Source organism: Panthera leo, chromosome D3 (assembly GCF_018350215.1).
Source record: "Panthera leo isolate Ple1 chromosome D3, P.leo_Ple1_pat1.1, whole genome shotgun sequence".
NCBI lineage: Eukaryota > Metazoa > Chordata > Mammalia > Carnivora > Felidae > Panthera > Panthera leo.
Genome location: NC_056690.1, coordinates 52,877,734 through 52,895,490, shown reverse-complemented (window position 1 = coordinate 52,895,490; position 17,757 = coordinate 52,877,734).

Here is a 17,757-nt window from a genome sequence, read left to right as displayed (position 1 = left end):
ACCTGAAGAAGAATTTTGCTTATATGCAAAAAGAGAGGATAGCATTTAGCGTTTTCCTTGCGGTGAGCCTTATAGAGGCAGCGTGTACCCAGGCAGAGAAGGGGGGCCCGCCAAGCTCCTTCCCCCGGGGAACTTCACTCAGCATCTCAGTATCAAGCTGCCTCAGCTTTGAACTGTGTCTGTGAGCATCTCTGCTTTATCTCCATTAATTTTGTACATCACTTAGTAAGATGTGTCCTAAGGTATCAGAGAAGCGTAAGAGAGGTTAAATTTTGGGACTGGGAACACTAAAAAAATTTTCCATGTAGATGAATGGTAATTGCTTCTTTGCTTTATGCCATTTCGCTTTATGAAAGTTTTCATAGGAATGCTCTACTTTTGGATAAGGATAAACACATACATGCACACACACACACACACACACATGTATATTAGTTAATGCAACATTTAAAATAAAATGAGAACCAAAAGGGAGGATGATGACATAAAGCTGAATGTATCTGACAATAGGAACCTAAAGTTCTAAAAAGAGAGAGCCTCTTATACTTAGTTCTTATGTGCTGCATTAACTAAGCATATTAGGAAATTGTTCATGTACATTTGGGTAATTTCTTTAAAATCGTATACAGTTAGGGGCGCCTGGGTGGCTCAGTTGGTTAAGCGTCCAACTCTTGATTTCAGCTCGGGTCATGATCTGAAATCATGGTTGGTGAGTTTGAGCCCTGCATCGGGCTCTGGGCTGATAGCGTGGAGCCTGCTTCACATTCTCCATCTGCCTCTCTCTCTGTCCCTTTCCCACGCTCACTCGCTCTCTCTCTCAAAAATAAACTTAAGAACAATTTTTTAAATTGTATACAGCTAATGAAACTTCTCTGGTTTCAGTGGGAAGGGAAGAGGGAACTAGGTGGAACAGTAGCCTTGCTTCGCAGTTTCTTTCTGCATGCACAAATGTGGAGCCAGCTGGCAAATGGCTGTTCCAGCTCAGGCTCCCTGACTCCCACCAGCAAGGCTCCAGAGATGAAATGCTTTTCTTGGAGCTAATACTGAACGCTTTTAAAAACCTAATTCTGGTAAAAAGATTCTATCACTGTTTTCCTTCCCTTTTCTATTAATCAACGTTTGTAAAATTTAGAGCCGATAAACCCTGCTGTGTTGGTCAGATTTTAAAGGATAAAGGGAGCTGGGAGGGGGGCACAAATCTTACTGAAGGGACTGAGTGGGGCATGACCATCCTAAGATTCAAGACCTCAAACCTATCACCATCTGCTGTGTTCTAATTCAAGCCTGGGAATTGTAAAATGGCACTTCCCCACTCACTGCCCTGTTTTTTTGTTTTGTTTTGTTTAAAATTTTTTTCTTAAATATTTTATTTATTTTTGAGACAGAGAGAGACAGAGCATGAGCAGGGGAAGAGCAGAGAGAGAGGGAGACACACAATCTGAAGCAGGCTCCAGGCTCCGAGCTGTCAGCACAGAGCCTGACACGGGGCTCAAACCCACAAACCGTGAGATCACCATCTGAGCCGAAGTTGGACGCTTAACAGACTGAGCCACCCAGGTGCCCCTCACTGCCCTGTTTTAAACTGATGTTGGTGTGATTCAAAAGAAATCCAGCTCTCCCATCCATCCCCTTTCTTTAATCTCTCTCCCAATGCGATCAATAACACTTAGGTGGTGAATACTCCAGGCTGTCAATCACCCTGTAGTATGAATTAATTTCTATGAGCTTGCTTTCTTACAAGGATGTTTTAAGTAATAGAAGAAATAGAAATTTTGAATACAGGAAAGAAAAAGACCCAGTGGTCATTTGGGAACACAGGGAACTTAGGGGGAGTGCAAGTCCACGTGGGGTATTTGGACAGTCAGCAACATGAAAACCCAGGCCTTCGAGGGCAAGGAGAGAGACCAATAAAGAGACACCGAGTGGTAGTAGAGACAAAATTAGTTGCTACTTAAAAGTTTTCTAGGCCAGGCTCCCCCTTTGCCTTCTTTTCTCAGGCCAGTGGTGGCTCCCATTTAAGTTCGGTGAAATATCACCAACCCTTTTTCCATGTCTCACCTTATTTGGAGTGTGGAATCAAGGGAAAAGCCGGCTGCATGTCAAGTCTTCAGGCATTTACAGAACGGGCCCAAACTGGCTGCGCAGAACAAATGGGGCATTCATGGGGAATACATTCTTCCTGATGTAGCCCTCTGGGCCCTGAGGTACAATGTCTTCAATGAAATGTGTGTCTCAATTTTTATTTGATTCTCAATTTTTATTTGTTGCCACTTTTCCCATTTTCTAATTTCCCCCCCAAATCTAGATTTTACAGACCTAGACTTTGAAAAGGGTACTTTTCTTTCTTCCTTATAAGGGTCTTCTTATGTCTAATGTAAACATTTTTAACATGAGGCATTCTTCTTTCCATATATATGTAAGGGGGAAATTATGCTAGTTTAGTGTAAAAATAACTTTCATTTTTTTTCCAGTGAATGTTCTTGAATTTTTAATGTCAATGTACAGATTGTTTTTTCATATTTTTATAAGGAAGCAGTTAACTGTCTAAAATGCAGTGAGGTTTGGTTTGTAGCATTTTTAACAGAATTTTTAAGTTTGCTATTAAAAGGAATTGCTTTGCTTTTAAAGGAACATGGCAGGTTAAAATAAGCAAAAATTGAATGTATAAAGTAATAGTTGAAGATATAGAATGTAATGAAACTGCTAACTTGATAATCTTGTCTTTGCCGTATTTAGAGATAAGATGATTCCAAGGTGATCACTTTGTAAAATTGTGCTTAAGACTGGCATGAAAATAGATCCTCAAGAGTGCCTTCATTGTGTTCATTGTATTCATTACTGGGATAATGTTTTAGGGAATGGGTCATTATCAAATTGTCAATATATTTACATATTAAGCTATTTGGGGGGAGAGCACTATTTGGGGCATAGCTTTACAGATGATATCTATCTGTATCTCTCTAGCTGATTTTTCTTGGGTAAAGAAGTATTGGAAGGTGGTTGTAATTGTAGGGTGTTCCAGAAATAAGATGCTGATATAGCATTCTTTTTTTTTCATTTTTTTTTTTATTTTTTTAAAGTTTATTTATTTTTGAGACAGAGAGAGACAGAGCATGAACGGGGGAGGGGCAGAGGGAGAGGGAGACACAGAATCGGAAGCAGGCTCCAGGCTCTGAGCCATCAGCCCAGAGCCCGACGCGGGGCTCGAACTCACAGACTGCGAGATGGTGACCTGAGCTGAAGTCAGACGCTTAACCGACTGAGCCACCCAGGCGCCCCAAGATATAGCATTCTTACCTGGAGCTGTGTAGTCAAGGGGAAGCATCATGAGTTCAAAAAAGCAAAAAAAAGCAAGCAATATTCTTTGTTCTGTCACTTACAGAGTATATGACCTTCAAGCTTTGTTCACAACCAAATTATGGTGCTGTGTACCTCACAGCAAATCTTTTCCCTAGCTGTGTATGTGTCTGCTTTCCCACAAAGGTAAGACTGACCATTTCAAAAATGGTTGGATCAAAAGCTTTAAATTGTAGTGTAAACTCGAGCCATGATTTCAATTTCAGGAACTTTTATTGTGGTTATTATTTTTGCTTCTAAGTATTTGTCTTTAAGAATGCTCATTGAATTTTTTGTTTCTTTTCTTTTCTTTTTTTTTAAGTTTATTTGTTTATCTTGAGAGAGACAGAGACAGAATGAGCGGGGAAGAGGCAGAGAGAGAGGGAGACAGAGAATCCCAAGCAGACTCCATGCTGCCAGCACAGAGCCCAACATGGCACTCGAACCCATGAAACCATGAGTCAAAACCAAAAGTCAATTGCTTAATGCACTGAGCCACCCAGGTGCCCCGAATTTTTGTTTCTGATATCCAAACATTTGGTAAATGCCAAGCATCCAGCAGAATTGATATGGTCATAGTGGTTGAGAATGGATGCCTCTAGAGTCAGACTTTTTGCAGTCTCAGTCTGAGTTTTCTCACCTTTAAAAAAAAATTTTTTTATGTTTATATATTTCTGAGACAGAGAGAGACAGAGCATTAGTGGGGGAGGGGCAGAGAGAGAGGGAGATACAGAATCAGAAGCAGGCTCCAGGCCCTGAGCTGTCAGCACAGAGCCCAACGCAGGGCTCGAACTCACAAACCATGAGATCATGACCTGAGCCGAAGTCGGTCGCTCAACCGACTGAGCCACCCAGGTGCCCCGAGTTTTCTCATCTTTAAAAGCAAGATAACAATACCAACCTCAAGGGGTTATTGGGACGATTGAATGAGTTACTATATTCATAGCATGTAGAACTGAGAAGGGAAGTGGGCAAAAGTGAGAAGGAAATCTGGCAAGGGCAGATAAAAAAAGGGGGTCAACCAGATGTCCGAGACCAGATGCTCCCCTTGAATGGTTTTGATTTTGGTAATCTTGCTTACCTCCTGCACTCCTGCATCTACCAACAGCCCGAGTAACACTGAGAGGCCTGAGAAAACTGAAACTTAAAAGCTTAAGTTACGGGAAACTGAAAGCTAACCAAGCCTAACCAGCTTGTTCTGCTTCTGTACAATTGCTTGGCGAGCCCGTGTATTCCTGATCAATCATTGTTGCTTGGCACGCCCGTGTATTCCTGATCAATCATTGAGATACCCGTACCCCCAGTTGTGGTCTGACCTAAAGGTAGGAACCAATCGAATACTGCTAAGTGTCCAACTGTAAACATCAACCAATCGCAGCTCTGTCACTGTGGAAAATCCCTGATTTCCCCATGACTTGTTTGTACCAGTCTATAAAAGGGGTGTAAAAACCTCTCTCGGGGCCTCTTAGCGTCACCGGCAACGAGTGCGCAGAGGTCCAGGTTCGAACCTGCAATAAATGACCCTTGCTGCTTAGCTTTGACTCTGGACTCTGGTGGTTCGTTTTTGGGGGTCTCTTGGACTCTGGGCGTTTCAACACCACTGATAAGTGCCCCCTCCCCTTTTTCATTTTTTCCCCTTGAGCCCCTACAATCCCAGCCATAAAAAGAGGCCGATGCCAAGGTTCGGGGCTCAGCCTTTGGAGATGACTCCGCTGGGTCAGCACCGGTGCAGAAGAAACAGTCTTTTCTGATTCCCCGAGTGCATGTCTCTTGTCTCTTCCTGGGCACCGAGTATTTGTGGTAACAAAGCACTGCCTGTATATAGTAAAAGATGTGTGTTAGGTATACAGGCAATGAATTCATGTAGTTGAATTTACTGAAATATCTAATCTCTTTTTAAGGAAAAGTTTATGCTTCTGTGTATAAAAAAAGATCTGAATAGATTCTTTCCAGACAATGGAATTATGGTTGATTTGTATTTTGTGTTCATCTTCTACAAGGAACATTGATAACATTTTATTTATTTATTTATTTATTTATTTATTTATTTATTTATTTAAAAGAGTTAATCCCAGCTCTAGACAGCTTCGTTATGACTCTTGCATTAGTCAGGATTAGGGTTGGCTGTGTGGACAGAAAACGTGGTGGCAGTGACTTAAGCAAACACTATCCAGATTAAGTTTGCAGGTTTAGCTGTTCTTTTTTTTTGTTTTGTTTTAAGTTTATTTATTTTGGGAGAGAGTGCATGAGCAGGGGAGGGGTACAGAGAGAAAGGGAGGGAGAGAATCCCAAGCAGGCTTCACACTGTCAGTGCAGAGCCTAATACGGGGCTTGAACTCACCAACCAGGAGATCATGACCTGAGGGGAAACCAAGAGTGGGACGATTAACCACTGAGCCACCCGGGTGCCCTGCAGGTCTAGCTGTTCTGTTTGCTTATTTTGATTTCACTTAATTTGAGCCTCAGAACTTTTGTTTTCCCTGTATTGTTTTTTTTTTCTTTTAATTATGGTAAAATTCACATAACATAAAATTCACCTATTTAAGGCATTTTAATGATTTTGTTTTAAAGTAATGCCCCTACTTGAACCATTTTGAAGTGTAGAGTTCAGTGTCATTCATTCAGAATGTGGTGCAGCCATCGACACTAATGAGTTCCAGAACATTTTCATCCTTCAGTTCCCAGAAAGGAAACCCTTTAAGCTGCCAGTCCTGTTTCCCCATTCTCTCAGCTCCTCGAAGCCACTAATCACCAAGCCCAGTGGTGGTTGCCCTGGGCTGGTGGAGGTGGGGAGGAAATGGGGAGTTGCTGTTTAATGGGGATACAGTTTCAGTCGTGCAAGATGAAAACACAACCTCGTGCTTATAGTTAACAATGCTATACTGTGCAGGTAAAACCTTTGAAGGTAGGTCTCAGCTTGAGTGTTTTTCACCACATTGGAAAACAACAATGACCACCGTAAAAGAAACCATACTTCCTTTCAGGATAAACTGGTTTTGCAGTGTTCTTTGGGCGAGGTCGTTTCCATGAATCCTCAAGGTAGGAGAGAGAGGCTGGGTGTTCTGCCTTCGCCTCCAGCTCTCAAGGTGTCAAGGCTCCTTTTCAATGATCTGTGAGAGCAGAGGACACACCCTTCAGTCACACCTACCTCCGCTGTGCTCCAGCACCGACCGGAAAGATACCTGGGGCTGCTCAAACCTGTGGGCAGTGCCTGGAAGCACTGTTGTTACTCTACGGGACCTCAAGAACAGAAGGGTCTTTGGAAGCCACTTTGAAAAATGCAAACATGGGCAGAAATACCGGCAATCTATCTGTCCTGTAATTGTTCTTTGTCTCCTGAGTACATTGCAACCATAGCGGGAGGTAAATATGCACCGCGGATATTATGAGCCAGCAGTTTACGTCCGGGGAAAGCTAATAGGTCCAATATGATGCCAGAATAAACTTGAGTATTTGTTACTAACTTCCCACATGATTTGTATTGATTTCACTTTCTTTTCAAAGTACATTAAGCTAAAGATACGCTGTGTGAGATTAGTGTATTTACATTTATTTCATTAAAAGATTTACATTCTAACCTTAATAGATTCACTTCCTGTATAGAAGTAAATCTGAGACTATGGCGTTAAACCGCATTGCTGGTTACAGAGTTCTGCTGAGACTGGCCTTCTGGCATCATACACTATGCAAGTTTCTCTGACAGGATGCGGCAGGTTCCAAGCTAAAGGGCAACTTCACAGAAAGTCCTAATTTCAATTTCTAATTGAAATTTCTGTGGTTTCTTCCCCCTTAATATGGATCATCACAGACAAGTTAAAGCAAATACGTAATAATATAAGGTTACTTGGGGAAAGGCAGGAAAATGGCTTAAGTATATTAGACATAGGGAGAGAAAAAGTAGAGAGGAAAAAAATGATGTGAATTTTACTGGAATCAAGCTGGGTGGGTTAGTCAACATTTCTGTTCTGTGATTCTAACTTGGTGAAGCTGGTTGTATCTGATCGACAAGGAGAATGTGCCCCAGAGCGAAACAGGAATACCTTTTCCAGTCCGATTCTCAGCACACTGTGTTCTTTACAAGGGACCCTCCCTCCCTCCCACCCTCGTGCTTCAGAAAGATCATACATCATTTTGAAGGAATTCTGTTATATATGTGTTTCCTTGGGCTACAGATAATATCCATGATCACAAATTCAGATGTACAAAATGTCAGTATTTTGTCATAATTTGTCTTTGTCTTGACACCCCCACCCAACAACCCCTATTAGGGTTCACCCTCACTCTCGTGTATTCACAAGTCGTGTCTGAGTTTCAGAGAGTTTATGCTACGTGCAGCAATTGGGAATCAGAGTGAAGGATTTCTGGTCCTGAGATCTTAAGAACCAGAATATGCCCCCACTTTTTTCACTATATTTACTAACTCTCAAAAAACTTGTATGCTCTTATAACCCATCTTTCTGACTGGATTTGCTAAGTAATCTAAGAATTTGAATCCATTCAAATTATTGAATCAAAGTATTAGCTCAGCCAGCCAATTAGTCTAATTTCCTATCTTCAATCTACACACCAACACACATACCAGATATGTAACAATAGAATAAGATTATTATCTTGACAGATGAGGGTAAGACAACATAAGAACAATGCTCAAGGGGCACCTAGGTGGCTTAGTTGGTTAAGCATCGACTTCAGCTCAGGTCATGATCTCATGGTTCATGAGTTCAAGCCCCACCCACATCAGGCTCTGTGCTGACAGCTCGGAACCTGGAGCCTGCTTCGAATTCTGTGTCTCCCTCTCTCTCTGCCCCTCCCTGACTCACGTTCTGCCTCTCTCTCTCAAAAAATAAATAAACATTAAGAAAAATTAAAGAAAAACAATACTGTAAGGAGAAGAACAACAAAACAAACCAACACACACACACACACGTATACACAAACAAAATAGAACTTTTAAATTTGAATGCAATTTCTGTTGTTCTTTTAAATGGTACAAAAATTGCTGGGCCCAGCTTGGGAAAAGACTTACCATGTAACTTGGATAAGCTTGCTAATCTCTCTGTGCTTCAGTTTATTGTCTAAAGCAAGGCTCTTCATTCATTCATTCATTCATTCAGTCGTCAGTCAATCATTCAATCAGTCAGTCATTGGCAATTATTTCTTGGTCACCTACCGTACGCTAAGTCTAAGTCTAGATGCTAAAGGTACAGCAGTGAGTAAAATAGCCAAAGTCCGTGTTCTCACAACTGCATCCCAAGAAGATAATAAACAAATATACAAATATGTGCTTAATGTCATGCTGTAATAAATGGTACAAAGAAAAATGAAACAATAAGGAGCAGAGAATAATGGGAGATTTTTATTTTATTAAGAGTTATAGAAAGTCCTTGTGTAGGTGACATTTAAGCAAAAACCTGAAGGGAGAGATTAAGCAAGTCATGTTGTTATAAGGGCAGGGGATGGGAGAGAACATTCTGAGGAAAGGAAACCACTAACACAAAGGCCCTGAGGTAGGATTCTGCTTGGCATATTCCACAAAGCTAGTACAGTGGAACTTGAGAGGAAGAGTTGGAAGAGGTGGGATGAGGAGGGCAGTGAGAAACCCCATCATCCAGGGTTCTGTGATTATAATAGTGGTTTGGGATCTTTGAATAAGGCAAGAGCCTATTGGGGGCTTGAGTTATAACAACGCCTGCACCGTATGTAAAATGAGTTAGCATGTACACAAGATTTTCTTCTTTCTCTTCCTCTTCTTCACCACCTTCTTTTCTTTTCTAAATATTCTTTTCCTCCTCAGTTTCTTTCTTCCCTTCTTTTCCTTCTCTTCCTGCTTGACCTCCTCCTCCTCCTTGTCCTCCCCCCCTCCCTTTCCTTTTTGTCTTAGATTCTGCCTGCCAGAATTAGAACTGAGTTTGCATCCTAACTTTGCCACTTGCCAGATCCTCGCATTTGCACATATGGTGGAGGCACCCATGTGAATGACTTGGGAATATCACAGGGAATGCATAAATAGGCATAAACCAGCTGGTCTTTTTGAGAACCTAAGTTGCTAATGTCAGCATTTGGCCTCTTGTTCCTCTTCTAACAATGAGAATCTGACTTGTCTTCTGACATGTCTTTATAGCTATGAGCCTGATCTGATTTCAGATCTGATGTTTGCCTTCTGGCTGGTTTATATGACCCTTGATGCTTTGTCTCCACCCCAAGTCAATCCATTCTGGCTACAATGCTTGAAAAATATCCCTTTTAGGCAGAGCCTGCTTGTCCTCTCTAATCTTTCATCAAGACTTGGGCCTTCTATATTCCCCTGTCTAGGTTTCTATTCATCTCTGCACCAGCAGCCCTATAATTTTATGTGCTGGTAGGAAGGGTAAAAGACATAAATATTCATGTTCCCAGGAGCCTACCAAATAAATATACTGAACCATCTCCTTGATGAGTAAGCAGATTTTAAACTGCAAAGATCTCAAGGAGATAAAATTTGGCAATATAGCTACATTTATTATAGATTAAAAATCATCTCCATTGTGTTTACTGACTTTCACTATAAAAAGAGATGACACTTGTCAAATTATTTTGCTAGAGGGCTAATTTTCTCCTTGGGTTTATTTATGTGTCCAAATAATATGTTTGGATATTTTAGGAAGACATCAATATGACTAGTGCATGATACAATGATTATTAATGCATTTTATCTATTCCTAATTATGTCAGCTGTACCCAAACTCACAGTTAATTCGGTTTTCTTTTTTTTTCTTTTCCCTTCTCTATTTAAAACCAAACGCTTTATTTCACACACCATAAAAGCTCAGTGCAATTCATGTGTGGTGGATAGATATTTATAAGTGCTTTCTTCCTGCTGCTGCTGCTTATACCAAACATGAATCAAATAAATGTACTTGAGATGGTTTCTATGAGAAAATTAATTTATTTTTCATACCTTGCCACCATTAGGTGAAAATCCCAGTTTGGGGCTACGGGCTATTTTTCAAAACTTATATTTTAAAATTAATGAGGTTAAGAATTCAGGATAGAGACCAAATATATAAGTGTCTTTTTTCCACTTCTCTTTAATTTCTTACCTAAAATAATACTTGCTAAACCTGCAGCTATCCACGCTTATACTTCTGTTGGCAGGATGACTTTTTTTTCCTTCCCCAAATCGGGGCAGTCTCAAAAAAATGGGAAATTTTTTTCCAGGCAGAGTTGTAGATTTTAGTAATTTCACTATGACCCTTGAGACAGAAATAATGGGCAATGGTACCCAGTGTATTCGTTTATTCTTAATTCAAGGCAGTTTTAACAGACAGATCTCTTTCCATTCTTTAAGAGCACCATTGCACGGCAAGTTGGCATAATTTCTGGGCTCTGAAATTTCTCAGAAGAATTTTACAAAGTACTTTTTTGGAAGTGACATAGACTCATAAATCTCTTGTCAGCGATTTCACTCTGAATAAAGTAAGAGTCCACTGGTGACTTTTAATCAGACGAGAGACGTGAGTTACAATACCAGTCCCCACCTCATTGGATCGCTCTAATTACCTTGGCCAGGACAGTACTTAGAATATTGCCTGGCCCGGAGTGAGCATTCAACAAATGTGAGCATTTGTTTGGTTGCTCAGTTTTACTAGATCTAGAATCAGAACTGGGTTTGAAGTCCCAGCTTCATCACTTCCTAGAATCCCTCATCTATGATATTGTGGAGGCTCTCACAGTGACTTGAATGACCGTAATATCATGACCCTATGAAAAATATGCTGAGGGTCATATACTAGCAGGTTACATTTAGAACCTTCACCCTCAGCAATTATTTGGCATCTTATCCCTAGTGATCCAAGAACCTAAACAGACAAAAAAACCTATTGGATGCTTAATCACCTGAATGTCTTGGCACAAGGGTTAAGATGCTATGTGTTAAGTAACAATGTTATACCTTACAGTGATGCTTGATCAAATTCTTTCTGTTAACCTAAAACACCTTGCCCCTTTCAATGCGATTCATACTTTTTCTCTCTGGGAAGAGTAAATCCCATTAACATGAAATAAAATGTAATTTATTAAATTAGCTTATTGAGGAGTTTCCTGGGAAAGAGAGGGCACAATCACATCCCCACCTGAAGATCCCCTCCCTCTCTTCAGCTTCTTACAATTAGGGTGCATCCATGCTATGCCTTCTATAATCCTGCATGGTTTGCAAATATCTATAAACTAACCTGAGTCCTTGATGGTAACTAGTCACCCCACATCCCATACAATATTTGAAAACAAGTTCTAAAGCTTTTGCACGTTAGCATGAGCTCTTTCAAAGAATGTGTTTTTATTGATATTTTCTGAGATTTTTCTCCACTCACTTTTCAACTCACTGCTTCTTTATTCCTCAGAAGGTTTCTGATTTCAGCTGATTTTACTTGTCCTTGCATGCATTTTGTTGCCTGAGAATTACTTTGTACATTCATTTTCTATTGTTGTGCAACAAATTAGCATGCATTGAGTGGCTTCAAACAGCACACATTTGTTCTCTCCACCCCATGGGGCAAGAGCTTGAGCACGGCTTAGTTACACCCTGTGCGCAGGGTCTCATGAGGTTGTAACCAAGATGTTTGCTGGGCTGTGGGCTCATCTGGAGGCTTGCTATGGAAGAATCGCTTCCAAGCTCTTTTAGGTTTTTGGCAGAACTCATTTCCTTGCAGCTGTAGAATCGAAGGTCCCCCACTTTGGGGCTGACTATTGTCCTTATCGGTTGCACGTCCTTCAGGACGAGCAAGTGTTCAAAGCCACTCTATTTCCTTGTCCTGTGGATTTCCTCAACACAGCTTCTTGCTTGTCTCTCCCTCCAGTCTGCTAAGCCACCTATTTACATAATGCAACCTAATCATGGCAGTGACATCCGTGATCTTTGCCATATTCTATTGACCAGATGCAAACGACAAGTCTAATCTGCATGCAGAGGGGAGGATGACACAAAGGCATGGACACCAGCAAACCATAGGGGGTCACCTCTGGGTCTGTTACCACAGCCTGTCTCCTGGTCTCACTGAAAATGGAACTTCAGGGTTTTATGTCTATTCTGCTCTCTCTCTCTCTCTTTTTAAGCTTATTCACTAATTTTGAGAGAGACAGAGACACTATGAATCGGGGAAAGACAGAGAGAGGAGAGAGAAAGAATCCCAAGCAGGCTCTGCACTGTCAGCGGGGCTCAAACTGAGGAAACTGTGAGATCATGACCTGAGCTGAAACCAAGGGTCCAGACGCTCAACCAATTGAGCCCCTATTCTGCTTTGCTTTTAATGTTTCTTACTGCTGTCTTATGAATTCCCAAAGGAAAGGTAGAAAAACACTGCCTTGGAGCTCTTTGTTAATTCTGAAAGCCCACTGATAGAAATTGTAATGATTTATTGAGGGCTCCCATTTCCTTAGGCCATATTATAGTTTTAGATATGTAATGTCTTGTATCTGTGTCGTAAACCCATCACATTTTCTGTTGTAGCTGTTCTATCTAGATGCAATTAAGATTATAATGTGCATCTGTAATGTTTAGGATGATTGGGAAGAGGAAAGGAAGAAAGAAAACTAGTATCACTGAGTACATGTTGGATAGTAGAATTTAGTTCTGACATGTTACTGTACTTACCTAGGGTGTATTACCATTTTAACAATATTATGCCTTCTGATCCACAAAGATGGATTTTTCATTTATTATATTTCTTTCAACAATATTTTTCAGTTTTCACAGTACAAGTTTTACATTTCTTTTGTTCAATTTATTCCTGGTATTTTTTTTTTTTTTTTACGTTATTGTGAATGGAATTGTCTTCTTAAAGTCATTTCTGGATTTGTTGCAACAATAGAATTGTTTTGTGTATATTGATTTTGTATTTTCTGTTTGTGTCGCTTTGTTTTAGGTTCATCTCTCATATACTTACATATTCTCAAAGTGGAGAATTTTGTTTTGCCTCTTTTTTTCCAATCTAGAGCTGTTTTTCTTTTGATAAGTGTATTAAGGCTTGTTACGCTTGTGTATATTGAAGGAATATTTAGTGGTAATAACATTGGCATGTTACCTCTTCTCTCTTCCCTTACATTTTTTTGTACCACAAAGTTTCAGTCAATAGTATTATCTTCCATCGTGCTTACTTTCGTACTTTTAAATCTGCTGAGATTTCTGTTATTTGAGTCGTCCTGTTCACACAATGTATTTTAAGTGTCAGCTAATGCAGGTAAAGTAACGAGTATACATATTCTAACTCCTTTCTTTCTCTTTTTCACTTACAATTTTTAGCAGATTTATGGTTTTTACATTGTCAGGTCAGGTCATTTCTTTCTTACATACTGCTCTGTTACTTCAATTCTCATATCTGCTTCCTCTTAGTTCTTAGTTAATACGTTTGCATATTTAATACATATACATTATAAATGTAAAATGCTTGTTGACAGTCCTTTAGCCATAGTTTTTAGCAAGCAACTCTTGGATGATGGAAGTTTGAAACCTATTAGTTTCTAGGTTTGAAATCCAGTACTTTCCTGGCTATTGCTTATTATTGTATATTGAAATAAAATGTCTTACTATTTTTACTTTCATGATACTTAGGTTGTTGCAGCTCAACCATTAGGCCTGAGACAAATAGAACAACTGAAGACATCATTACTGTTTTTTTCAAAATCTTTTATTTTAAGGGCATCAAGTCAGAGAATATTTGAGGGCTCACAGAGAAGGTAAGTGGAAGGTAGTGATCTCAACATTTTGGCATCACTTTTTCCCATGAGCTACTTACCAATTTGCAAATAATTCATATTTAACACTGTCTTAAATTCTTTGTTTTAGCAAAGCTTGATGTCTGGGCTTCCTCAGGGACAGTTTCTGCTGAGTTATTTTGCTTCCCTGAATAATCAATAGTTTCCCGTTTCTTTGTCTGCCTCGTGATTTTTTTGTTGTCGAATACTGGGCATTTGATTTTTATAATGTGGCAACTCTGGAAATCAGGTATTTCCCTTCTCCAGGGTTTGCTGGATTTTTAAAAAAGCTATAGCTGTATTTGTTTTGAGACTTTTCCAAACTATGCGACATGTATTCCTTGTCATGTGTGCTCATTGAAGTCTCTGTTCCTTTAGCTCATGTTCAGAAAATGCTTTGATAGAGTTTTTCTCGAATGCCAGGAGCTGAAACTGATAAAAATACACTATCAATCACTCAATAGAAAGAAACAAGGAAGGAAAGAAAGAAGAAAAAGAAAGAGAAAAGAGAAACAATGATGATTCCCAGTCTTTGTGGAGTAGTTTTTTGCCGTGTGTGTTAAGTGGGAATCCTTCGTTGATTTAGCTAGGTTTGCTCCAAGCCTAGGATCAGACCAAAGTTAAGGTTTATGATTTTCTCAGGACTTTTTTGAGCATGCATCTTGCCCAGGCACGCACATGTGACTTTCTAAAATCCTCTGTATAAGCAGTTGGTTTTGAATGTCCTGGTATCACAGTCTCACCCTTAGATTTTCCCCCAGGCCTTAGATGGTCTATTGTATGTCTCTACCCATAATCTTTTACTCCATGTGTTGTGGGTTGTAGCTTTTATGAAGCGTGTTTACCACTGTTTCATGCCTGCATTCCAAGTTATGGGAGACAGAAACTAACAAGTCAGGCCCACAGATGTCCTGCAGCTTTATTAGAACAGACAGGCGCAGTCAGGTCCAAGGATTAGGGCAACTTGGTATTGGGTTGTTGCCGCTCAAGACCAGGGAAGAAGTGGGGTGAGGGCAAAGAAAAACACAAACTTTCATGCCATTTTGGAGTCAGCTTTCTTTTGACTGGGCATTTGCTAGGTAGCAATCCTTTGTTTCTAGAGCTTTTACAAAATTGGTTTACTTAGCTTCTGGTTGTTTTGTTAAAGTTTTATGTGGGAAGGAGAGTTAGGACCTTCCTAGGTTGCCATTTTGCCGATGTTGGATTCTGTAAGAATTTTTAACTACCCAAAGATTTCCAATTTTTTTCATGTTTCTCCCTACCTTCTGGCATTTTATATGTGGAAAGATGAGCTAGGGAATAAAAACAAAATCAAAAGATGCATTGTTTACCATGCAACAGATTAGCTTTTATTCTCATTGTGCCAGAAGTAAATACTAAGTTCTAATGATTCAGGTTCAATGATAGCATTTGACCATAGAAATTATTTATAAAATGTTTTCTGATTTGTGTAATATTTATGTAAAACATCTTATGATCCTGCCTTTGATTTTCTTGTAGAGTTTGTAAATATCTTTATATTTTAAATGTTTCAATATGCACTTCAAATATCACTTATGTTTTATTTCAAGTCATAAAATTATTTGCTTTCAATTTAAAAGAAGGAATTGCGATTTCTCTTTTATTTTTTAATTTTTTAAAATGTTTATTTATTTTTGAGAGAAAAAGAGACAGAGTGTGAGCAGGGGAGGGGCAGAGAGGGAAGGAGACACAGAATCAGAAGCAGGCTCCAGGCTCTGAGCTGTCAGCCCAACCCAGGGCTCGAACCCATGAACCATGAGATCATGACCTGAGCCAAAGTTGGACACTTAACCAACTGAGCCACCCAGGAGCCCCACTATTTCTCTTTTTAAAAATACAATTTAAAATATCTAGTAGTATTTCCTTCATGTTTAAAATCCCTTTTCCCCCCTGTTTTTGGAAATTTCTTGTATTTCTCTTTTTAAAGAACAATGTTTCTTTAAAAGTGAAACTATAGTATGTGGACATAGGAATTGTCTTTGTGAGAGTAATTTTCAAAATCGCGTTGATTTAATGAACCCAATCAGTGTTGTAATTATAAGATGTCTTCACAAGTAGTCTTCAAAGTTGGTTTTTGCTTTCAATTACCTTTTCAATTAACTAACAAGTGCTTCATGGATAAAAATTTGTCCAAATAAGACTTTTGAGAATAAAGGGGTCATTTTGACAGAATGACCAACCAAAAACAAAGGATTAAATAAAGAAGCAAGGATAAACATTAGAAAGGGGTGAGTTGTTTTATTATTTTGATGGCCTAGAAGAGTGTGCCAACACGTTTATGCCCCAATGAGTCAATCGCCACTTACTATCATGATAAATATTCTTGTGCATATGATGGTAAATATCTCCAGTTACCTCCTTATACTTTTTTATGCATTGTTATAAATAAAAACAATAATAATTGTTTTATTATTAATGCATTTAAATTTAAATAATGCATTGTTTTAATAAGATAATGCATTGTTTTAAATAATGCATTTAAATAATGCATTGTTATAATAAAATTGATACGTGCTCATTATTAAGAAATATAAACATTTAAAGAAAAGCATAAATCATAAAATACATACCATCTCCAAATTTTATGAGTCTAAACTATCCTGGTAGGGATCTTTTCTATTGTCATGGCACCAAAATTTCACCCTCTATTCAGCCTAGTGCCCTGATAGATGAAAAGATGTGTGTGACCTTCCTGCCCAAGCTAAGGTCTCAAGGTGAACATGAACTTCCACTTCTAGCAGTTTTCTGCTCTCTGTGGCTTTTCCTTTGTAATTTCTAGGTCTGCTCACTCAAAGTGTTACCCAGTTTATCTCAGAATTGAAGGAGGTTGGTTGGGATACTAAAAAAAAAATTAAAATAACTTCCTTTTATTCCCTTCGTAGTCTGTTTGGGGTAGGGTGGGGTCAGAGGATCTGCTACATTGTAAAACCCACAAATCTTTATTTATTTTGGTGTTACTTTTCAAAGTTATGGGCATATGATTAAGCTTCATTCCTTGTTTCTCTGCAACTGATGAATTTATTTTAACTGGTTTTATTGTACATGTTAACCTTGTTTGAGAAGAAATCATTATAAATTTATCTAGATGTCATACAGTGTATCAGAATCTTATATCCGAGCTTTGTTTACCAACATCAAAAGTATTTTATCCACAGGGGTGCCTGACTAGCTCATTGGTAGAGCATGGGATTCTTGATCTTGGGGTTGTAAGTTTGAGTACCATGTTGGGTATAGAGATTACTTAAAAATAAAATCTTAAATAAAATTTTATCCACAAACATTCTATTCATATCATGTCAAGAATCCAAGTATTTTCAATAATAGATGTTATAAACTATATTTAGCTTGTGAAAACAATGGTAGTGTTTGAACAAACTATTGCTTTAGTCAATTTTTAAAATATATCAAAGAAGAATTTACACCAAAACACTTATTTTAGTAAGTCAGCATGTATTTAATTTTTTTTTTTTTTAATTCTTACTTGCTATCTTGCTACAGATGTGCTAGCTGGAAAAAATGCTGAAAATCTTGATATTTCAATAACAGTTCCATATTACAAATGGTTTCTCCCAAAATGGATTGCAAATTTCCATTAGAGAGGTGCCATATGAAATATTTCTAAAATATATTTATAAATATTTAAAGACCGTATTTTAAGCTACCTCCTGTAAT